Source organism: Balaenoptera musculus, chromosome 3 (genome assembly GCF_009873245.2).
Source record: "Balaenoptera musculus isolate JJ_BM4_2016_0621 chromosome 3, mBalMus1.pri.v3, whole genome shotgun sequence".
NCBI lineage: Eukaryota > Metazoa > Chordata > Mammalia > Artiodactyla > Balaenopteridae > Balaenoptera > Balaenoptera musculus.
Window position 1 is genome coordinate 140,591,445 of NC_045787.1, and position 26,031 is coordinate 140,617,475.

At 36.0% G+C, this 26,031-nt stretch overlaps 1 long non-coding RNA gene across 3 annotated transcripts in view; it reads left to right on the top strand.

The window, feature by feature from the left end:
• Positions 1–23,094, top strand: part of LOC118891989 — a 42,854-nt gene extending 19,760 nt beyond the window's left edge. For 2 of the 3 annotated variants that reach the window (XR_005019214.1, XR_005019213.1), the window contains one exon: positions 14,864–15,843. This is a non-coding gene — a long non-coding RNA (uncharacterized LOC118891989). Of the gene's footprint in view, positions 1–14,863; positions 15,844–22,270 lie in introns of those variants that run through there. The other variant, XR_005019215.1, reaches the window with a different exon arrangement.
• The last annotated feature ends 2,937 nt before the right edge of the window (positions 23,095–26,031 follow it).

Below are 26,031 nucleotides of genomic sequence, written 5' to 3' on the forward strand. Positions count from 1 at the left end.
TAAAGAATAATATCTGAAACATAATTCATGCTTACCAAATATTTGCTGACTATTGAATGAATGCCATTATTACATGATTGCTATTCTTTAGTTTTTATTCACAGGGCTTGTATTTTCCAGAGTTAAGAGACTGTGATATGATATTCATTTGGACATGCTTCTTTTTTTTTTTTTTTGAAAATCTTTATTGGAGTAAAATTACTTTACAATGGTGTGTTAGTTTCTGCTTTATAATAAAGTGAATCAGCTGTACATATACATATATCCCCATATCTCCTCCCTCTTGCGTCTCCCTCCCACCCTCCCTATCCCACCCCTCTAGGTGGTCAAAAAACACCGAGCTGATCTCCCTGTGCTATGCAGCTGCTTCCCACTAGCTATCTGTTTTACGTTTGGTAGTGTATATATGTCCATGCCACTCTCTCACTTCGTCCCAGTTTACCCTTCCCCCTCCCTGTGTCCTGTCTTATAACTTGGTAGGATCCCTGTGTTTATTATGCTATTAATTCCCCTTGCTTTTCCTAGAGTTGTTATTGGTAAAATCACAGGGAAAAACCTTTAAAGAATCTGTCTAAAGAAGGGGCAGGGAAAGGAAGGGGAGAAGTCTTAAAACTGTATCTCAGTCCATGGCAAACTGTGTAGGAAAGTAACCCAAATATAGAAATCAGGGTGGCTCTGGAGGGAGATGGTGTCTCAGTCCTTGGAGTTCTTATGAGATAAAGTTAGGGAAGTGCCTTGAAGCATATACCAGCACAAAACAAATCTTCACTGAACATGCTTCTTTTTTAATTGTATCATGTTGTTCTGAGTAATTTGCCCAGGTCTCCGCTGTACAGGGCTCAACTTGCAGCAGTGCATCTGAGGACTTTCCTGATTTGGGGGAGGTTGTTTTGGGAAGGTCAAAATACTCCATGGTGCACTTACTGCATTGAGTGAAAAAGGGAGTTAGAAAAAAGATTGGCCACACTGGCTTCCTTGCACTTCCTCACCCTAGTGTCTTTGCCTTGTTCTTCCCTCTGCCTGGAATTCTCTTTCCCCAAATATGCAAATAGCTTACAACTCACCTCACTGAGATATTTACTCAAATGTTATCATCTTGGTGAGCCTTTCCCTGACTATTCTATTTAAAATTGAAACTTGCTCCCCACCATGGCAATTCTATGCACCTTCACTGTTTATTATTCTCCAAAGCACTTATCATCATCTGACACAGAATATATATTACTTATTAATTTTTATGTGTCTGTCTCTGGACACTAGAAAGTAAGCCCAGGAGAGCAAGGGCTTGTTCTATATTATTTACTGCTGTATCCTCAACATCTAGAATAGTTAATAGCACATATTACATCTAAGGAATATTTGTTAATGGTATTGGAAAATACCACTGAATACCCACTGAATTGGAGAAGTTCGTGGCCCACTGTAAAGTGTGTGACAGCCCATAAAGGGCCATGGACCACACTTTGAGAATAACTGCCTGATAAGATACTAGTTTATTAGTATACTGAGAAATATTTTTCTGAGGCCCCTTGGATTTGTATCTTTTCCCTCTTTCCTTTAGATTTTGCAAAATCCTCTGTCACTGAAGGTTATCTGAGCAGTCATGCTCATGTGGAAGTGCCAGCACACGTGTTGGTCTTTTCAGGTGCACAGTCATTTTTATAATTTAATTAGGACTGAATGGGTAAGCATCTGCTGAAAATAAAAGCAGATTAAAAGATTGAGTTGTGACTGAATAGAGTATTCCTAATCACTTAAAAAGATCATACTTTTCCTTTATAATTCAACTTCAGCTTCAACTTAGTTAGTTTAATTTACTTTCTAATTTGTTCTGGTTTTTCCTTTCAGCATATCTTCACATGTCCCAAATGGGGTAGGCTGAAATCAATTTAGCCCTACAGAGTTGGGCTTAGAATAATGACGTTGCTGCAAAAGGCACCAATGGGTTAGCTAAGGATAGTTCATGAAGTGAGACAACTCAGGCGGGAGGGGCAATTTCTACCAATAACTAGCAGGTATGGAGCATTTACTCTATACTATATACCTTGATAAGTGCATGTGTAGACATGTATTTTGTCAGTTAATCCACACAACAATCCTATGATATTACTGTTATTCTCATGTTACTAATGAGAAACGGAGGCACATGGAGGTCAAATTGTTTACAGTTAAACAGCTGGTGATTACTGAATCTGGCATTCAGTTGTGTCTGCCTGGACTCAAAGCTCGTGCTCTCACCACTGTCTGCTGGACTGCCTTAGGTAATTTAAACTTTCAAGCAACATAAAGAAGTACAATTCATTGATTGGTTAACTAATTCTCCAGTGGGTGGTTGAAGCTGCCTATATTTACATTTATTGAGTGCTTTGTACTTTTCAAAATGTTTCCATATTCTCTCTTGTCTTTTCATCTCTGTTTCTGACTCTCTTTGTCTCTCTCTCTCTTTCTCTGCATCTCTCTCATCTCTCCTCTACTTTTTCCTTTTTTTTTTTTTTTTTTTTACTAGGAGCTACTTGTTTGTTTGCATTTGATGATTGAAAAGAGTGTATAATTGCTTTCTGAGATGGAGCTGGAATGAATGGATACTTTTCAGGTCTGTCTCCTTTCTCTCGATGGTAAATTGGTTGAAGTGAGACAGCATTACTTTACTAATAAAAATTTGGTGATAATTGGGACAGGATCTAGGCTATATTAAAATGAAAAATACCTTTTGATATGCAAATGCTTTCTTTCTTTGGAAAATTAATCACATACATTTGATTTCAGGGGAATATTTAAATGACTTCGGGCAATAGTCTTCAAGGACCTTAAAGCCCTTCACATACTTAGTTATAAAAGAAGAACATTAAACAGCTGAATAGGCCCTCACTGAGCATTTGGTTCGACTACTTCGTTTTGCAGATTTGAAAACTGAAGCACCAAAAGCTGACTTCTACAAGATTACAGTTTAAAAATTGGCTGAGTGAGATTCGAATCCGGATTTCCTGGTTTCTTGTCTAGAGATCATTCCTCCAAATCACATGGATATAAAATACACAAACAATACTTGCAAATCCATATATTGTTCAACAAAATAGCATGACAGCTGGATTGAATTATTGCATCTAATTCTAAAAACTAAGGTAGCATTTCTCTTATGATTTCCATAATCCAGAACTTCCCCTCATTTGCGTGGTACTTTATCCTTGTTTTGTTTGAGAATGTGGGTATTTAGTTTACTGCCTCTACTCCTCCTCCTGCTGTGGCTATTACTACTATTACCATTACAAGTTATCTTTATTGAGTGCCTACTGTGTGCTAGGCACTGCACTGTGATGAATACCTTATAGGTTTATCAGTCAGGTCAGTCAGGAAAACAGACATTATTCTAAGTATTTTGTGAAGAGAGGAATTTAATACAGGTGATTGGTTGATTACAAAATTATTGGATGGGCTTGAAGAGTGAAGGTCAGGAAAAGTCACTGACTTTCTGTTGGCTCTAGATTTTTAGAGGATCAAGAGGTTGCTGCTTTTGCCATGTTAGGAAAAGACAGACAACTTGTAGCATGAAGATAGGTAATGCTGAGGTGTGGGCGGGGATGGGGGTGGGAAATATCCAGAGGCCACTGTGAAGCATTATGTCTGCCAGAGGTCACATGATCACCTGCCACTACCAAAGGAAAAGTAATGTACTGTAGCTGTCTCTGTCTTTCAAAACTCACCCGAATTGTAGAAACTAAACTATATCTAGAATCATATTGGCAAAGGAGTCTGAGAAATATAGTTCCTAAGATTCTAGCCTCTGTTATAAAGGGAGAAGCCTAGAAGAGGGTGAAAAGTCTGCTAAATCTCTACCTTTATCACATAGCAGAATAGTTGTTGTCTCCTTTCATTCTTTAAGGATTATACATGAGGAAACCTGAGACTTGGAAATTTTAAGGAACTTGTGTAAGTAGCCCCTGGATTACATCATAGGCTGACTGACACGTATTTAGTATAGCAGAGATAACCCCTGAAAGATAAAAAGTAATGAAATAATGTGTTATTTGATATTTTAAAAAGAGGCATTGAGGCAGTAATCCAGGGACTTATATATATAATTTTATATATAATTACATATTTTTATAATTTCAGATATATAAATATATGTATATTGATATTTTCTTTCCTTTTTTTTTTTTTTGAGCTATAAAACTGGTGAGGATGTGGTAAGAAGAGCATCGAGCTTAAAGTCACACAGTTAATCAGTGGGAGAAGCAGGATGTAAGGTCTCTGGAAGTCTGACTCCAGAGCCTGCTTTTTGCCACAAAACCAACTATGTTGAGTCGCTGAGCGGAGCTCCACTTAGTATGATTATTCTTTAATTAGCATATACTTTAATAACTTCTCTTTTGCTCATCCTGGATCCGAAAGATATATTTTACTTACTGTCACCCTATTTTAGAAGGAAAAGAATAAAGGTTGTTATTATATTTTAGACCTATTGCTTTAAGCTAGAAAGCAAACAGTCAGGTCTTGTGCTCTATGAGGAAATAAAGATCCCAAAGTAAATAGTCTTGACTTTTAGGGTGAAGAGGAACCAAGAAAACAGATGAGGATGAGGGAGTGCAGGTTTCTTTGTTGTATAAGCCTGGCAGCCAGCCAGCTCTGAAGAGAGGAAACTGAGAGGGCTGCACGTTATGATGGGAAGAGGTGGCAAGCTCTGAGTGAGCAGGCAGTACCCTGGGGTTTTAATCCCAGCTACCCTTGTCCCTTCTGGGAGTTCACTCAGACTGTAAGTATAATGAACAAATGTGAAACACAGAATTTCGTTTAGGTGGTTGCTGAGATTTCTTTCTGCTCTGAAATTCAGACTTTGCAGTCTGTGAAGCATTATCATAGTATAAAGTTTACTCTTGCTTGCCAGGAACTGCTGACATTTTCCTTACACCTTTGAGATTTTGAAAGTTTAATAAGTTTGAAATTCATGGTCACGTGATGCGATTTTGAGGTAACTTATTTAAGCACAGATTTTTCACGTTTCTCAATATATTTTAGTCAGGCAAATTTGTCATTTTTAAACATTTCTCTATCTGTTGCTTATATGTTTAGTCCCAGGAGTCAGCTCTCAAGTTATTTAAAGGAAAAGATTTTTACAGATAATTGCTAAATTTGCAAGTTTATTGGATGCATATCAGCCTCATACCGAAGAAAACTAATTAGGATCTAAGCTGGAAAAATAGCTATGTCTGCTCAGTATCTGATTATTTTGAAGTTCAAAGCTTCAGAGTACTTTTATTTAAACTGAACTGCTTTTGTGTTTTTCTCCATTTTAATTTAAAAATTGATAGGCTGGAAAACCTAACTGTTTTAACCAACTCCCATTGAAGTGATTAATTCGAGGTAGAGCTTATTCCCATGCAAATTAAATTAATATAGTAGAAGAAATAGATCACTTTTTTTGTTGATTACTTTTAATTGGTTCCAGTTTAATAAGCAAACATTACTTTAATGGAGTTTCTGGGTTTATTATGGTAGGAGGCTGTTCACTCCAGTTCCAGCATTAACTTGTCACCTTAGGGCATAGCTGCTTTATATTAGTACAGTTTCTTGTCTTTTAGGAATGGACTAGAAGTTTACTGTTATCAATTGTGTCAATTCTTATCCTGGGTAGAGGATGCATGGGGTACTGCCTAGAGAACTATTTGAATCTCTGTATATGCTCAGTGAGTAAGTGGATTGTGATAGAAAAACCTTTGTCTATCCCAAGAGAGGGGAGAGAATGAGAGTGTACTGGGGAAGCAGTGGCTATAAGAAGTAACAGGTAGCAGTCATTCGCTGTCACTGGTATTATACACTGGGAGAAGCATGGCCCTGGAGATAGAGGGAATTCGGCTGTAGAATCCTGAATCACCAGCTGCACATATTTTGTAGGACAAGTCACCTCATCTCTCTGCATCTCAGCCTCCTCATGTAAGAAATAAAGGTTTGACCCTGGTGATTTTGCCGGCTCTGAGAGTCTATGATCCTCTTTTGTTCAATTGATTTGACAATTGACCACTGTCCATTCAGTCTTTGGCAGTTCATTTCAAGCCCATCTTTTTGAAAGTTTTGGTTAGAAAAATAAGAACAAGCCTTCCTAGGAATCGAGAGAGAGTCATTCAGGGAGACAGTCTTATTCTTTAATAATACCAATTCTATCCACTTCAGGTTTGTCCTGCAACTCTTTACTTGAGTCCTTTACTTTTTACAGAAGTCCTACTTCTTGGAATTTGCTAAAAGGTGGCTCTATTCTTGTAATACTCTTACATATTGAGAAAAATGTCCATCTTTCCCATGTATAAGTTTTTAAGGTACTTAACCACATAATACTTGGAGGTACATATTCATAGGATGCTATTTTTCTTTTTAGAAACTCATAAATGTAAAAATAGTCAATTTGATTTGTACATTCTTTAAATTCTTTTTATTTCTTATGATAGATATTTATATTTAATAAACTTTTACATTTTATAGTAGTTTTAGACTTACACAAAAGTTGTGAAGATAGTACAGAGAGTTCCTATAATACCTCATACTTGGTTTCCCCTATTATTAATATATACATTAGTATGATACATTTAGCCCAACTGATGGACCAGCATTGATACATTGTTACCAACTAAAGTCCAGATTTTACTCAGATTTCTTTAGTTTTTGTCGTCTAATGTCTTTTTTCTGTTCCAGGATCCCATCCAAGATACCACATTACATTTACATGTCATGTTTCCTTAGGCTCCTCTTGTTTGTGACAGCTTCTTAGACTTCCCTTGTATTTGATGACCTTGATAGTTTGAGGAGTACTGTTCATGCATTTTGCAGAATATTCTCCAGGTCAGATTGAGATTTCTGTATTTTCCCTCTGTTTATTTATTCAATCAGTTATTTAGATTAGTATGGATTTATGAGTATTTATTTTATACTTTGGGTTATAATCTAATACAATTTTATTATTTGTTGCTCAAATTGTTCCAGCTTTGGCCTTTGGGAGCTCTTGCGGTTGGTTTCTGTACCATTTTGACATACCCTTACCAATTTTGGCTTATTTTTAAAATTACTCTATACAAGATATTCCATGCTCATCTTGAATAATTACTTCCCAAGTCCTAGAATCAGACATTTCTCCAGGTAGCTTTGGTTTCTTTTATTGAGCATGGTATTAGAAATCAAAATTTGGGCTTTAGGTGTGTTAGCTGCTACTGGCATGTTGTTTCTCTTAGGCCTCACAGCTGACAGAAAAAGGAAGTATATAAACCTGTGCATATACACATATCTGTAAGTATTTCTATACATTTCCATCTATATTTATATTAAGCTAAACATGAGTTTATACTGATGTCTCCCATTCTAATCCATTACCACCAGGATCATTCTAGTCTTGTCCCCTTGCTTGTCTGTAATTTCCTCTCAAATAGTGAAAAAGCTGCTCCCACCATCCACCATCCATTTACTTCATTGTTCAATTCCAATATACATATATAGTTGTTTAGAACTGTTCATCTAAGCCCCTGTGGAAAAAAACGTTATCAACTAGAGTACTGCTTATGTAAAAAAATTTTTTTGCCTGTTCTTTTGCCGTAGCCTGCATTTTATATTTGAATACTTTTTAAAAAATTGAGGTATTATAATTATAATTGACGTATAACATTATATTAGTTGCAGGTATAAAGCATAATGATTTGGTACTTGTATATATGGCAGAATGATCACCACAGTAAGTCTAGTTAACGTCCATCACCATCACCATACATAGTTACAATTGTTTTTCTTGTAATCAAGACTTTTAAGATCTACTCTCAGCAACTTTCAAATATGCAACACAGTATTATTAACTATAATCCTCATGCTGTACATTACATCTCCATGACATTTATTTTGACCCCCTTTGCCCATTTACCTATCTCCTACCCCCCACTTCTGGCAAGTATCTATGAACTAGTTTTTGTTTGTTCGTTTGTTGTTTTTTAAAATTTCACATATTAAATAAGATCACATGGTATTTGTCTTTCTCTATCTGACTTACTTAACTTAGCGCAATGCCCTTAAGTTCCATCCATGTTGTTGCAAATGGTAGATATCATTTTTTTTTCCCTGGCTGAATAGAATTCCATTGTGTGTGTGTGTGTGTGTGTGTGTGTGTGTATGTGTGTGTGTGTGTGTGTGTAGTATAATATATGTATATACACGTACATATGTGTATATATACATATATGTATATATACATATACATATGTACGTGTATATATATAATAATCATGTCATCTTTATCCATTCATTCATTGATGGACACTTAGGTTAATTTCATGTCTTGGCTATTGTAAAAAATGCTGCAGTAAACATGAGGGTGCATATATTTTTTTTGAATTAGTGCTTTTGTTTTCTTCAGTTAAATACCCAGGAGTGGAATTTCTGGATCATATGGTAGTTCTATTTTTAATTTTTTCAAGAACCCCCATACTGTTTTCCATAGTGGCTGCACCAATTTACATACCCACCAACAGTGCACAAGGGCCCCTTTTTCTCTACATCCTTGCCAACAGTTGCTATTTCTTGTCTTTTTTGATAATGGTCATTTTATCAGGTGTGAGGTAGTATCTCATTGTGGTTTTGTTTCGCACTTCCCTGTTGATTAATGATGTTGAGCAACTTTTCATGTACCTGTTGGCTATTTGTATATCTTCTTTGCAAATATGTCATTCAAGTCCTCTGCCCATTTTAAAATCAGATTTTTTTTTTTTGCTATTGAGTTGTATGAGTTCCTTATATATTTTGGATATTAATCCCTTATCAAATATATGGTTTGTGTACATGTGCTCCATTCCATAGGTTACCTTTTCATTCTGTTCATTGTTTCTTTTGCTGTGCAGAAGCTGTTTAATTTGATATAATCCCACTTGGTGATTTTGCTTTTGTTGCTTGTGCTTTTAGTTTCACATCCAAAAATATCATTGCCAAGACCTATGGCAAGGAGCATTTCGCTATATTTTCTACCAGGAATTTTACCAGTTCAGACCTTACATTTAAGTCTTTAATGCATTCCATTTTTGTGAATGGTATAATATAGGGGTCCAGTTTCATTCTCTTGAATGTGACTATCCATTTTTTTCAACATCATTTATCAAAGAGACTATTCTTGCCCCATCGAGTATTCTTGCCTCCCTTGTCAAAAATTATATGAGCACATGTGCAAGGGTTTAAATCTGCACCCTTGATTCTATGCCATTGGTCTATGTGTCTATTTTTATGCCAGTATCATACTGTTTTGATTACTATAGCTTTATAATATAGTTTGAAATCAGGAAGTATCGTGCCTCTAGCTTTGTTTTTTCTCAAGATTGCTTTGGCTGTACAGGGTCTTTTGTGGTTACATACAATTTTAGAGTAGTTTTTGCCATATCTATGAAAAATGCTATTGGAAACTTGTTAAGGATTGCACTGAATCTGTAGATTGCTTTGGGTAGTATGGACATTTTAACAACATTAGTTCTGACCTATGAAAACAGGATCTCTCTCTATTTATTTGTGGCTTCTTTAATTTCTTCATGAATGTATTATAGTTTTCAGTGTATAGATCTTTCACTTCCTTGGTTAAATTTATTTCTAAGTATTTTTCATTGTTTTTGATTTTGTTGTAAATGGGATTGTTTTCTTTATCTTTTTTCAGATAGTTGATTGCTAGTATATACAAATGCAATTGATTTTTGTATGTTGATTTTCTATCCTGAAACTTTACTGAATTTGTTTATCAGGTCTAACAGTTTTTTTTGGTAGTTTCTTTAGCATTTTCTGTATACAAGATCATGTTGTCAGCAAACTAAGACAATTTATTTCTTCCTCTCCAATTTGGATGCCTTTTGCCTTTTATTCTTTTTCTTGCCTAATTGCTCTGGCTAGGACTTTCTGTACTATGTTGAATAGGAGTAGTGAGAGTAGGCACCCTTGTCTTGCTCCTGATATTAGAGGAAAAGCTTTCAACCTTTTCCTGTTGAGTATGATGTTAGCTGTGGGCTTATCATATAATGACCTTTATTATGTTGAGGTACATTCCTTCTATACCTGAGAGTTTTTATCATGAAATGATGTTGAATTTTGTCAGATGCTTACTCCGCATCTATTCAGATTGTCATATGATGTTAATCTTTCATTTTGTTAATGTGGTGTATCACATTTATTGATTTTTGTATGTTGAGGCACCCTTTCATCTCAGGGATAAATCCCACTTGATCATGGTGTAAAATTCTTTTATTTATTTTATTTTAGTAAATTTATTTATTTATTTATTTTTGGCTGCATTGGGTCTTCGTTGCTGCACGTGGGCTTTTCTCTAGTTGTGGAGAGCGGGGGCTACTCTTTGTTGCAGTGTGTGGGCTTCTCATTGAGGTGGCTTCTCTTGTTGTGGAACATGGGCTCTAGGTGCATGGGCTTCAGTAGTTGTGGCACGTGGGCTCAGTATTTGTGGCTCGCGGGCTCTAGAGCGCAGGCTCAGTAGTTGTGGTGCATGGGCTTAGTTGCTCTGCGGCATGTGGGATCTTTCCGGGCCAGGGCTCGAACCTGTGTCCCCTGCATTGGCAGGCAGATTCTTAACCAATGTGCCACCATGGAAGTCCTAAAATTCTTTTAATGTGATGTTGAATTTGGTTACCTAGTATTTTTTTGAGAATTTTTGCATCTATATTCATTAGGGATATTGGCCTGTAGTTTTCTTTTCTTGTAGTATCCATATCTGTCTTTGGTATAAAGTAATGCTAGCCTAAGAAACTGAGATTGGAAATGTTGCCTCCTCTTCAGTTTTTTGGAAGAGTTTGAGAAGGATTGGCATTCATTCTTATTTAAATGTTTGGTAGAACTTATCTGGGAAACCATCTGGTCCTGGGATATTCCTTGTTGGGAGGTTTTTGATTACTGCTTCAATCTCTTTACTGGTTACTGATCTGTCAGATTTTCTATTTCTTCATGGTTCAGGGTTAGTAGGTTGTTTGTTACTAAAAATTTAATTAATTTCTTCTAGGTTGTCCAATTTGTTGGCATATAATCATTCATAGTAGTCTCTTATGATCCTTTGTGTTTTATCAGTTGTACTGTTACCTTTTTCATTTATAATTTTATTTGTTTGAGTACTCATATTTTTCTTGGTGAGACTAGCTAAAGGTTTGTCAAATTTGTTTATCTTTTCAAAGAATCAGCTCTTAGTTTCATTGATCATTTCTGTGTTTTTCATTCTCTATTTCATTTATTTTTGTTCTGATCTTTTTTTATGTCCTCCCTTCTTCTACCTTTGAGCTTAGTTTATTCTTCTTTATCTAATTTCTTAAGGTATAAAGTTAGGTTGTTTGAGATCTTTCTTTTTTCTTAATGTAGGCATTTATTGCCATAAACGTCCCTCTTAGCACTGCTTTTGCTGCATCCCCTAAGTTTTAGTCTATTTTTTCATTTTTGTCCATTTCAAGGTATTTTTTGACTTCCCTTTTGATTTCTTGTGACCCATTGGTTGTTCAGTGGCATCTTGTTTAATTTCCACATTTTAATAAATTTTCCCATTTTTCCCCTGTTATTGATTTCTAGTTTCATTCCATTGTGGTCAGAAAATATATTTGGTATAATTTTAATCTTTTTAAATTTTTTGATATTTGTTTTGTTACCTAACATGTGACCTATCCTGGATAATATGCCATGTGTATTTGAGAAAACTGTATTCTGCTGCTGTTGGATGGAATGTCTGTATATATTTGTCGGGCCTGTTTTGTCTAAAGTATAGTTCAAATTTAATATTTCCTTATTGATTTTCTGTCTGGATTAATCTATCCATTTTTGAAGTGGGATATTGAAGTAACCTACTATTATTATTATATTATTGTCTATTACTCCTTCAGATCTGTTAATATTTGCTTAATATATTTAAATGCTCTGATGTTGGATGCATATATACTTATAATTGTTATATTATCTTAATGAATTGACCCCTTATCATTATATAATGACCTTCATTGTCTCTTGTTACCATTTTTTACTTGAAGTCTATTAATTTTGTCTGCTATAAGTATAGCTACGCCTACTCTCTTTTGGTATCCATTTGTGTGGCATAACATTTTCCATCCCTTCACTTTGAGCTTATGTGTGTCCTTGAAGCTGAAGTAAGTCTCTTGTGGGCAGCATATGGTTGGGTCTTATTTTGTCTCCATTCAGCCACTGTGCCTTCTGATTGAAGTATTTAATCCATTTACATTTAAAGTAATTATTGATAGGTAAGTACTTACTGTTGCCATCTCATTAATTGTTTTCCTGCTGTTTTGTAATTCCTTTATTCCTTTGTTCCTCTCTTGCTATCTTCCTTTGTAAATTAATTATTTTCCATGGCAGTATATTTTGATTTCTTTCTCTATCTTGCATGTATTTACTAGAGGTTTTTGCTTTGTGGTTACCCTGAGGCTTACCTCAAATATCTTATAGTTATAATAGTCTGTTTTAAGCTGATAACAGCTAAACTTCAATTGCATATGAAAACTCTACTGTTTCATTTCCCCCTCCACATTTTATATTTTTGATGTTACACTTTACATCCTTTTATATTGTGTATCCATTAATAAGTTCTTGTAACTGTAGCTATTTTTATTACTTTTGTTCTTAAACCTTTATATTAGCTTTAAGTGGTTAATATACCACCATATTACAGTATTAGCATATTCTGAATTTAACTATATATTGCCTTCACTAGTGTGTTATTTATTTTCATAAGTTTTCATGTTACTAGTTGGTATCCTTTCATTTCATCCTCAAGAATTGCTTTCAGTGTTTCTTGTAAGATAGGTCTTAGGAAATTCTTTATCTCATCTTCATTTCTGAAGGATAACTTTGCTGGGTATTCTTGGGATGGCAGTTTTTTTTTCTCTCACCACTTTGAATATATCTTCCCATTCTTTCTTGGTCTGTAATGTCTCTGCTGAGAAATCTGCTAATAACGTTATGGAGGTTTCCTTGTATGAAAGAAATTTGATTTTTCTTACTGCTTTTTAAACTCTCTTTTTGACTTTGATTTTAGGCAGTTTTCTTATACTGTGTCTTGGAGAAGATTATTTTGAATTGAAGTTTTAGCATGACCTATATGCTCCATGAACTTGAATATACAAATCTCTCCCCAGGTTTGGGAAGTTTTCAGCCGTTATTTCTTTCTTATTCTTTTCTTTCTTCTCATTTCCCCCTCCCTACCTGAGATAAAAATGCAATAGTATTTTGGTAAGTCTGTAACTTTTTATATTTGAAATGTACCTCATAGGATGTCACTTCCTGTATCACATTATGATTTTTTTTGTTTACATATCTGTATTATTTCCTGCTGGGCTATAAGCTGTTTCTGAGCTGGAAATAAATTGTCATCTCTCTAGTGCCTGATGTGATGTTTGTGTTATACGTAGTGCTAATTAAATGTTTGAATCAATGAACCTTTGAGTTTTATGCGAGCAGAGCAATGCTGTCATAGTGAACCAGGCTTACAGAGTTGGGTTGCCTTCAAACAGAAAGTTAAACTGCCTTTTGGGTGTTTACATTGAACATTTAACCTGATACATAGTGGTGTGATGTCCAAGGGTAGGGTCTCTGGAATCAGAATGTCTAGCAATGAATCTTGGCTTTACCACTTACAAGTTGTGACCTTGGGAAGGTTATTTAACTTCTTTATCCCTCAGTTTCCTTATCTGTAAAATGTGGATAATAATAAAATCAAGCTCATAGCGTTCCTGTGGGTTGAATGAGAACATACTTGTAAAAGGACATGGACTATACATATACTGCTTTAAAAAGGTCGGCATTATTACCATTGAATAATTTTAATATAATTTTATTCTTAATTGGCTTATTTAAAGTATTCCTTCCCCTTTTCCTTTCCTTCTACTAGAATATTTTTAACCTTAGTTCTCAGCCTTAATTTCTATAGATTTGATTATTTTTCTCCTAATATTTGTGTGTGTATGTCTTTTTCCTCAGCAGTGAGCAGAATCATTGTTTCTCAGAGAGCACACTCTTAGCTTGGATCCTGGCATGAGAAGTAATTATTTTGGCATTATCTTCAATTGCCCTGAATTTGCCATCTGTTGGCAACATCATTGAAATGATCCAAGTCTTCTGTAATCTGGCAGTATTTAATTAATTATTTTTTATTTTTTTATTTTTTTGCTTTAATGACAGCTTAAGTTCTGTCTCTCAAATGGGGAATTTGGCTAAAATTAGAAGTAAGCCTGAGTATTTGGCATTTATATAGAACATCTATAGTTTGCAATTTGGAAAGACAGCTATTTTACATTTTAAAATCCTATTAAATATGAGAGGAAAGAATAACTTAAAAAGAAAAGAATGGCAGAATGTTGTTTTAATTTTGGTTTATGCTATTATTTGTATTAACTCAGAACTATCCAAAGAATGGCCCATCTTTGTAATTTCTACATTGGGTACGGCAGTGATCTTTGAACACTGAGACATTTTAAAGATAATCTGTGCCTTAGAAACTTTATCATGCAGACCATCTAGTTTCCGATTCTAAGCCAACTTCCCCATAGGTCTTCCAATTGCTTGATGTTCTTTTACAACTGTAATTCTCAAGAGCTATTCAACAGGCTGAGTTTGCATCCCCAGAATCACTGTTCCTTGGGGTCTTCCATGTCACATGAGGAATGTCTTTACCACTGCCACATCTGGCTTTCTTTTGCACATTTGTATTTATCTTTCATGTGGATCTATTCCAAAGCCTCCCGTAAATCTTAGTAGAGTGCCTCTTAGCCTCTGAATTCTCTTTACGTCATGGAAGCATATCTTGAAAGGATTCCAGGAGGGCAGTTATAATGAGTGATCCTCTCATTTTTCTCATTCTTTCTTTCAGACCTGCCAGAGAAACTGCTTATTTCACAGAAGGATGGTGCTGGCTGAAAGATGCTTTCTTGAAATGGAAGGATTACTGCCTTACACAGGTTCCCCTGAAGATGTATTTTATTTGCATTTTAATTCTTAGAGCTAAAAGGCATGAGCATGAACTATTGAGGATATTAACTCTGAAACTTCATCTGCATTGTTTCTGTTTGCATTCTGTATAGTGTGTTACATAGGAATATATCAACAAAAATATATACTCCTGGCTATAAATTAGGTTTGACTATTCATTTGATAAAAGCTACACCTATCCTTTTGATAATAAATAAATAAATACATAATAGATTGATAATGTCTAGTGTTGGTGAAAGTATGGGGAAGCAGTTACAGTCATTCTTACATATTGCAGAATAGTGGTGATTGCTGCAACATTTTGTATTCTGGCAGCATGTAGCAATATTTTAAAATCCTGTTTTTCTTTTATGAATTCATTTAATGAAAACCTATTGAGCACAGACTATGGAGCAGCAACCATTCTAGTTACTGGGGATATGGTAGTGGCAAAATAAAGTCCTTAACCTCATGGATCATGCTTTTATTTGGAGTGGGAATGGAGACAGAAAATAAACAAACAACTAAATACAAAGTATGTCAGATGCAGACTAATGCTCTGAACAAAATAAAGTAGGGTAAGGGGGAATAAGAATACCTGCTTCTTTTGGGGAGGTGTGTCATTTATTTTATATAAAGTGGTCATGAAAGACCCCACTGAGAAACTGACAGTTGAGTAGAAATTTGAAGGAAGTGAGAGAAATAAGGACATCTGGAGACCTGAGCAACAGAGTTCCTAGTAGGGGCAACAGTGAATATAAGAAATTCTAAGGTGGAGGCTTCTTACTGGATCAATGGACTAGTGCTGAGGCCAGTGTGTCTTTTGTAAACATTGATAATGGCATTTTATTATTCAAATTTCTGAAATGTTTATGTTTTCAAATCTATCAGCCTCCTTCTTTACAGTTTTGAACTTTGAAAATATGTTTAGAATGACCCTCCATGTGCTCACAATTATGAAGAAAAATACAGGAAAAATACAGTTGGCCCTCTGTATCTGCAGGTTCTGTATCTGTGGATTCCACCAACTGTGGGTTAAAAATATATTTTAAAAAAATTCCAGAAAGTTCCAAAAGTGAAACTTGAGTTTGCACCATGCCTGCAGCTATTTACATAGCATTTACATTTTATTTACAACTATTTACATAGCATTTACATTGCAATAGGTATTATAAGTAATTTAGAGATGATTTAGAGTATATGGGAGATGTGCGTAGGTTATGTATGAAAATGCTATGCCATTTTATATGCGGGACTTGAGCACCGTCCAATTTTGGTATCTGCGGGGGATCCTGGAACCAATCCCCCATGGATACTGAAGGATGACTAGTTTTTTCTTTTAAACTCTACTGATAAGTGTGTTCACACTTAGAACTTTTTGAAACTAGATGTTAACTATGAAAATGATCATGCAGTGATTGTACATCACTACAGTATGTATCCTAAAATCATCTATGTTTATGTTGACAGATTCTTTGCTTGACTGACCAAACTTTAGTTAGGCTCCTGAACCTTCTCCTGGACTCACCTGTATACTTCCTTGTAAAATCCAGTTTTAGCAAGAACCCTTCAAAGTCAGTTTAGCAAGAGTCCCCCATCCTCAATATCTGATCACCCTCTATATCTGATCAGGTTCTTCATCCTTCATCATCCCCCAGATGATGCCTGATTACCCTGGCCTATCTTCAGCAAAGAACCCTGTTAGGTCAGTTTAGGTGAAATTCTCCTTATCCCTGATGTTCCCCTTAGTAATTTTCCATCTACTACCCTCCCTCCCCTTCCACTCCTTGGCTGTATATTCCCACTTGCCCTGTATTTGCAATTAATCCAGGTTTGGTACTGAGTCACTTTTACCTTATTGCAATAGTCCTGAGTAAAAGTTGTTTTTGCTTTTTTAGCTACTGCCCAACTCTGGTTTTTATTCGAGAATGTTTAGTCTGCAGTGGAGCATCTGAGTCACTCTAGAGTTTTGTAGGTTTCTTAATATTAGGAAGATCATTAGCTATTATAAACTTAGAAATCTTTGTGCGAGTAGGTGACTATGTTTTTCTTTTTGTATTAGTATGAATAAGCATTTAATATGGTTATAATAGCATATAGCTCAATGTCTTTTTTTTTTTTTTTTTTTTAAATTTTATTTATTTATTTATTATTTATTTTTGGCTGTGTTGGGTCTTCATTTCTGTGTGAGGGCTTTCTCTAGCTGCGGCAAGCCGGGGGCCACTCTTCATCGCGGTGCGCGGGCCTCTCACTATCGCGGCCTCTCTTGTTGCGGAGCACGGGCTCCAGACGCGCAGGCTCAGCAGCTGTGGCTCACGGGCCCAGTTGCTCCGTGGCATGTGGGATCTTCCCAGACCAGGGCTCGAACCCGTGTCCCCTGCATTGGCAGGCGGATTCCCAACCACTGCGCCACCAGGGAAGCCCTCAATGTCTTTTTTTGAGAAAATACTAATCATGAATTATTATGATGGATCAGTGTTGGATGATATTATTTTCTGTGGTTACCTTAAATATATAGCTAAAAATGCCTGTCAATTATAATGCAAAAGATCAAATTTGACTATACTCTACCCAGTGATGAATGACAAATATGCTGAAAACTTAAGTTAACCCAGAATTATTTACTTTCCTCAAGATTCCAGTTATTAAAACTTGCGAATACAACACTAGATTAAACTTTCATTTTTTGTTTCTGGCTTGGTCTAGGTACATATGGAGTCCTCCTTTTGGAATGTAAGTCTTATGTATGACTTGCTTTGAGGAAGAGATGCTCGTTAATATTAAAATTTGTATATGAACAGTTAACTGTTATACTATTGATGGGTTATATATCTTTTATTGTTACTAATTATATTGCCCTTAGAACCTTTGAAAAATCTGTTGATAACTTCCATTTCTAACAGGAATCATGTTATTCATAGGGTCTCAGCTAAAGGGACACTAATATATATATTAGAGGTGCATTCAATGTTGGAATTGTGTGACCTCTGATACCATAATCATTAAAACCCAGTACTTCTTCATATACTGCCTTAAACAGGATTCTGGGATCCTTCTATGTATACCGGTCTAACTTCCTCAAGGACATTAGAAGTTCCTTGAGGGGATTACACATGGGAAAATAGCACAACAAGTTTTTAAGTGAAGTAGGGAGGTAAACCTTACAATTTTGACACATAATTTCAGAGTAAGATATGATCATTATCAGCTAGCAGTCATGTTTTTCCATTTCTGGTCAAATTAGCTGTCCACTGTTTCTCTAACATTTGCAGAAAATTGGTTCAATAGTCTGTACATGAATTATTCCCCTGTCTGGTATGAATAAACATGCAATGGAAAATACTAATTAAAGCAAGTCTGGTTATTCAAACAGTGCATTATTTAGGAAAGATCTTTAATATTTAATGCTCATTTTCTTTCTTGTATGTCAACAATCTCCATGATTTTTTGTTATTTAAATTAATAACTGATTAATCAAAAGCACAAATATAGGAATCTTAAGATCTAGTATCCTCATTCATAAAAACACTTTAGTAGTGGTCCCTAAAAGATATCAAATACTTACTGTTTTACAAAACCTGGTGGTAACATTCTCTGTGTTGCCTAAGGGTAGCAATTCTTCAACTGAATGTTTTACTATGACATTTTTTATTTCTTGTTGTGGTGTACATTAAGGTTAATATAACTTGTGTTCTTAAAGCGATTCCTTCAAAAAGAAATGTCGTGAGCTAGAAGTTCATCTTCAAACCCAGTGGCCAAGGGCAGCTCTTTAAAGTGATTTTAATGAATTATCAATTTCATTCTGATACACTACAGTGCCTATAAATACCTACATATTTTCTGGGAATGCATGCATGAAACTATACACACGTTGTCCTTTGTTAGAATGCAAAGCATTGACGTCTGTCTTTAAAAACTATTTTCAGTTTCATTTGGAGATGGCCAAGTTTTAATTAAATAAAAATGTTAGGAATAATGAATAAAGATGGAAAAATGGGATAAAAATTCATCAACCTGGCAGACCTTGCTGATTTGGCATTAAAGAAGTTGTATTTAAGATCTAATTTTAACAACATTCTTCAATAGTGTGACACAGTAAAGGAATATTCTTCACGGGCTACTTTACTTCTAATTTGCTAAATAATGCATTTCTAATTGCTAAAATAATAGTCAGTGAAGGGAATTCCCTGGTGGCGCAGTGGTTAAGAATCCGCCTGCCAATGCAGGGGACACGGGTTCGAGCCCTGGTCCGGGAAGATCCCACATGCTGCAGAGCAACTAAGCCCGTGCGCCACAACTACTGAGCCTGAGCTCTAAAGCCCGCGAGCCACAACTACTGAAGCCCATGTGCCACAACTACTGAAGCCTGCGTACCCAGAACCCATGCCCCGCAACAAGAGAAGCTCCTGCAATGAGAAGCCCTCACACCGCAACGAAGAGTAGCCCCTGCTCACTGCAACTAGAGAAAGCCCGCACGAAGCAATGAAGACCCAACAGAGCCAAAAAAAAAAAAAAGGTCATTAAATTGTTAAATTGCATTGTATTACTGAAGTACAACATATATTTAAAATATAGCTTTTTAACTGAATACTTAACATTTTTGACTCACAGTAATTGTGGTGGTTTTAAAATGTGTCCCCCAAACCTTTGACACGCCTGTCTATAAAAGGTGGAGCCTAATTTCCCTCCTCTTGACTATGGGCTGTACTTAGTGACTTTCCTCTAATGAATCAAATGTGGTGGAAGTCATGGTGTGTCACTTTCAAGGGTGGTTGTAAAAGATACTGAAGCTTCTGTCTTTCTTTTGAATCACTTGCTTTGGTGGAAGTTGGCTGACTTGTGAGGACACTCAAGCAGTCCTAAGGAGAGATCCTTGTAATGAGGAACTGAGTCCTTCTGCCAAGAAACGGTACTGACTTGCCAGCTACTTGAATGAACCACTCTGGGAGGAAATCCTCCAGCCCTATTCAGACCTTCAGAAAACTGAGCCGTGGCCAACATCATGGCTGCAACCTCCTGTGACACTCCAAGCCAGGATCACTGGGCTAAGTAGTTCTTACATTTCAATCCATAGAAACTGGGAGATGATGCATATTTTTTGCTCTTTTAAGCCACTAAGTTTTAAGGTAGTTTGTTAGGCTTAACCCTTTAATACTTTGAAATCAGCCTGATAGAGTTTTTGGTTTAACTAGATGTCCATAAAGCTGTATTTCAGGATGCTTTTTTTTCCAGTAGTTGTAAATTATGCTCTGGACATTTATTTTTAGTACTGACTTTAAAAACCTTTTGAGTCTCTGTACAATAGGTAATTAAAGGCAAGCAAAAGTAGATACTTTAAGATTTAAAAAAAAAAAACAAAAACTTTTTGGTCATATTTATTCTTGAAACAATGATTTTTAAAAGTCTTAGATGTTAACCTAGATCTAAACTAGATGTTAACCAGGCTTTTACTGACCTGTAAGATTTTGATAAGATTACTTGAAACTTCATTTCATATATAACAGTATGACCACCTCTCCAGGATTTGCATGGTTCCCAAAGGGCTTACTTTCTTAAAATCACTGCTGCCTTTCAAATTCTCCATTAATTAATTCATTCATTCATGCATTCATTCCTTCAACCAACAAATATTTATTAAGCACCTACTACATGCCAGATACTATTTAAGGTCCTTGAGATGAGTGATGAATAAAGTCATCATCTTCTGATGAATAAGGTCAGTTTGGGGATGGTCTGTCCATTCTGCCTCTGTCTCTGTTTCACACCACATGAACCAAGAAGCAGAGTATTTAGCCTTTCCCCTCACTTTTCACCAAACCATTTATTTAAGGAATTTGTGTCCAGGTTTTCCTGAATTTTTGAGTAGGTGGAGACTTTTACCCTGAAGAAACACATATAACTTAAAATTCACGGTAAGACATGCCTGTTTTTAGAAGTCCTGTAGCTATTTCCAGAAGTTGAGCTCCAGGCTCCCTAGTTGTGTTTCCTCATCCTCTTTGTGCCTCCTTCTCTCTTCTTTGTTTTCACACCTTCCCCACTTTTGATTCTCTGTGTATACAATAGGTAATTAAAGGCAAGCAAAAGAGGATACTTTATCTCTTTTTTTCCAGTGTGGAGAATTTTAAATATTTCTTCTGTTGTACTTGCTTTTGCCAACCTATCACCACTTTCACTCTTCCCTAACTCACTTTTGTATCATTGCATTTCCTACACAAAGTTGGTTCCCTCCACAAAAAGAAATCTGGTGCTATCTGTTAAATAATTTTCACACTGCTCCAAGTATTTTTTCCCTGAAGTGAAACATTGATGAATAACATCCAACAGACTGGTCGAACTAGTGGTAAAAGTAGTTCAAAGATTATTTGCTGTGCAGCCACATATATACTTTGTAAATCTTTATTTACCAGTGAATTAGGGACACAATGATAATCACGTAGTCCAAGAAGGCTATTATTTCCAGAGAAATAAAAAAAATTTTTTTTCAATCTTTAATTTTTAATTTAAACCCCAAATTGGCTTTTTTCAACCTGTGTTCTGTTGTTTGACACAGCAGTTCCATCCAGACCATAGTTAATCTTAACATTAGAATCATTATTCCATTAAAAGTCTAGGCTATAAATCATACTTTTTATGTGAGAAAAATACCAGGAAGAATAGTGAGATTGAGAAATGTATGTTTTGGGAAAAATCATTATGAAATCTTTGCTCATTTTTCTTCTTGCTTTGGATATGCACAGATTCTTTACCTTTTAGAGGGTTCAATTATGGAATATCTTTGAAAGCTATAAAAACACAATGTTTTAACTTTCAAGTTAGGAGTATAGAACACAGGTTTATCATACTACCGTTGTTATCCCTAAACAAAGACAAAACTTGTAAAGGTGTAGATTTTATAATGGATTTGGTTTCCCTATCAAGTGAAGCATATATATGTATATATTTGTATATGTTTGTGTATCTATCTATCTATCTATCTATCTATCTATCTATCTATCTATCTATCTATATAGTATTGCATTGCATGGTATGGTATGATATGGCATGGTATGGTATGGTATGGTATGGTATTGCATTGTATTAGTATTGCATTGCTTACCACTTCTGGCAATATTCTGCTATTGATGTTGGCAGAGACAAAATCCGAGAACAATATAAATTTTTTTTTTTTAAATCTGAAAACCTTGAAAAAGATTTGCCTTTGAAAAAATACAAGGTCTAGTAATTAAGCTATTTCTTTCCCTTCCCTTCTCTTCCCTTCCCATCCCCTTTCTCTGTTTCTTCTTCTCCTTTCTCTTTTCATATATTATAGGCTGGAGAACTTGAAAATATATCAAGCCAGATGAATAGCTATGTGGGACTATAGCATGTGTCCAGGCAGATGTAGAGACTATTATCTATTTCCTCCCTCAAACAGGGATCCATCAGTTGTCTCCTCTTAGAAGTACTTAGAGAATATAAGTCTGGTTTAAAAATTGCTTTATGTTTTATCAATCTAAATTTTCTCTATAAGGATTGAGGTTTGTTTTGTATCTTTTTTCTAAGCTGCTCAAAGAAAACATAAATATGAGTAGAGAAATATGGATTCCAGTTACAATTAACTTTTAAGTTTGATGTTAAGCATGACATTTATGCTATTCAGGAAACATGTTTATTTATCTATCAAATATATATGTTGCATTAGCTGATCTCTAAGATTTCTTCTAGTTTTTAAGCTGTAAGAGTTTGTGATACTAAGTATCCTTTTGTTTTGTGTTAAAGTGTGACATTATTTAATGTAAAATTATCACTGAGCATAACTGGTGCAGTCCATGGCTATCTCAACACCCCCTGGTAATAAAACTTACCCTTCAATTCTCCAAACAAACAAAATTTCAAAACCAGTTTAGTGGACATTTGTTGATATCTTCTGTGATAACCCTCTCCTCAATCCCTTTTTAAAACAGTTGCCGATTTCTCTTGTGGGCATCTAGTGGTGAAGCCAAAAACCTAGGTAGACTAAGCCAGTCAGATCAGTTCATTTCATTGATTGTATGCTTTGGTTCTGGGGTTGCCATCCCATTCTCATGTCGCCTTAGTTCTAATAGAAGTGAAATTCAGGGTTTTGCTGAGAATTCAGGAGTAAAGATGTTCTCTTTTCCTGCCACATGTGGTTAAGGAAGCATGTATCCCATGTATTAGCAGCCATCTTGAGATCACAAAATAGGCTGGTTTTAGGAATATGTAAACATCTTGGCATGCAGAGTGAGATATGGGACACACACACACACATACATACACACATTCACATGCACACACAACTTTTGTGATACAGTTGAGCCTAAACTTTTTAGGTATTTCTTTTATTGGTGACCAAAGCCAATGTTTAGCTTTCTAAGTGTGCTAGCTAAAGTAAGTTCAGAGGATTAATCACAGTTATATGGGGGGAAAGCAACTACAGGATGGAACAAAATTAGGAGAGGTGCTTAAATCACTGTGAAGGATCCTCAGCTGGTTAAATGAATGGTGCTATAATGTGAAAAGCATGAGCTTTGGAGGAAGGTAAACTTTAGTTTAAATCCTGACTCATTTACTTAGCATAAACATTAGCTAACATTTATTGACCATTTACTGTGTACTGAGTGCTTTTTTTATCTCATGTAATCCTTTCAATGATTCTTTTACAGGTACTATTTTTTTTTTTTTAACTTTTGGGTTTATTTATTTATTTATGGCTGTGTTGGGTCTTCGTTTCTGTGCGAGGGCTTTCTCTAGTTGCGGCGAGCGGCGGCCACTCTTCATCGCGATGCGCGGGCCTCTCACTATCGCGGCCTCTCTTGTTGCGGAGCATAGGCTCCAGACGCGCAGGCTCAGTAGTTGTGGCTCACGGGCCCAGCTGCTCCGCGGCATGTGGGGTCTTCCCAGACCAAGGCTCAAACCCGTGTCCCCTGCATTGGCAGGCAGATTCTCAACCACTGCGCCACCAGGGAAGCCCTTACAGGTACTATTTTTAATCTCCATTTTACAAATGAGAAAACTGAGGATTAGAGAAGCTAAGGACATAGTTGTTATGTGGCATAGTTAGGTTTGAAACCCAGGTGTGCACTATCGAGAATCTTTTTTTTTTACTTATCCACAGGTGTATTTTATTTGGCCTATGTATTATATTTTTAAATTGTTTGAGCCAGCATTTAAAAATTGGAGGACTTCATGTAAAAATCCAGACTTGCATCTTCCCTTGAAAAATGTGTCTATATCCTAGGGGAACTATCAACTAGAGAGTTACTCTGTCTCCTCCATTTAGTCAAGACATGACCTCTACAGTTTGCCATAGTTTCTGTCCTTCTATATTGTTGTCCTGACTGCAAAGCTGGGACAATAAGCAGTGACCATTTCTTTCCCATTGTTGCCTTTCTTATAATAGAGAAAATGTACCTTCAAAAATGAAGGATGGGGACTTCCCTGGTGGCGCAGTGGTTGAGAATCTGCCTGCCAATGCAGGGGACACGGGTTTGAGCCTTGGTCTGGGAAGATCCCACATGCCGCGGAGCAGCTGGGCCCGTGAGCCACAATTACTGAGCCTGCGCGTCTGGAGCCTGTGCTCCGCAACAAGAGAGGCCGCGATAGTGAGAGGCCCGCGCACCGCGATGAAGAGTGGCCCCCGCTTGCCGCAACTAGAGAAAGCCCTCGCACGGAAACGAAAACCCAACACAGCCATAAATAAATAAATAAATAAATTTTTAAAAAAATGAAATCATTTTAAAAAAATGAAGGATGGATCTAGGGGGTGGGGATTTTCAAGGAAAAGGAGACAGTGTTCTCTTTTTTTTCTTTCAGATGTATTGAGATATAATTGATATATAACACTGTCTAAGTTTAAGATGTACGTGTTGATTTGATACACTTATATCCTACAGAAGGCTTAACACCATAGCATTAGGTAACACCTCCATCGTGTCACATAATTACCCTTTTTTTTGTGATGAGAACATTTAAAATTATAGTCAATAATACTGTATTGTATACTTGAAAGTTGCTGTACTCTTAATTGTAGAGGCAAAGAAAAATTTTCTTGTTTAATATGCAAGTGCCACACCTAATTTATTCATTTGTCTTACCTGCTTGGCTCCTGTGAACATTTGAGTTTGTGAAACTTGCACTAAACAATACTTTTTTTTTCTGTGTAATTTGGGAAACTCTTCTTCAAGCCTTCTTTTCCTCATTTTAAGAATGGAGATTTTATGACAGGATTAAATGAGATAACCTATTTAAACAACTTAGCTTAATACCTGGTTCTGGTGGTTGCTCAGAAAAAAGAAGCCTTAGCTTCTCTAACCATTCTTTTTCATGTATGAATCTGGCCTACATTACTGTAATATAGTTGTTAACACAGTATTTTTTTCTTTTTACCTTAATGGCTTTGCTGTCTATATCATTTGCAGACTATTATCTACTTGGTCTTTTGCTTCGTGGACCTGTGGATAGTGCCTTTTGAATTTGAGAGCTGTAAAGGGAACATGAATTAGTGCCATGTGGATGAGATTTCAGTGGGCTGAAACTTCCCATGGTATGAGAGAAATCAAGTAGCGGTGTCTGTTTCCTCAAACTGCCATCCAGGAGAGAAGGTTTATGACAGAAAGAGGCCAAATTGCACATCTAGAATAAAATAGGTACTGACTGTCAAGAAAAAGAGGCACTTTAATTGGTGATGGTACTGTCAAATTTCCCAGAAGCTGTCACCATGGGAGTGACCCCTCCAGAGGAATGTTAGGTCAAATGAGGGAAGAAAAATATATCCTTCTCAGTGCCTTGCCCTTTTGGAGCCATTCAGTATGTCAGGTAAAATAAGAGTTTCATGATAGGAAAGTCAGTCCCAATATCTATCTGCCTTTAACTTTGGAGAAAAATAAGTATTATTTATAGCCATCAACATATCCTGGAATTTAGCCCATCATTGAAAGGATTGAATTATAAACATTTAAAGCAATAAAAAGTAATACTGTTTAATTTAACCCTTTTACTGTACAGTGACTTCTCTGAATTCTTCTGGCTGGTTAACTAGATACTGGAAACCAAGTCTTTTAACTTTCAGGG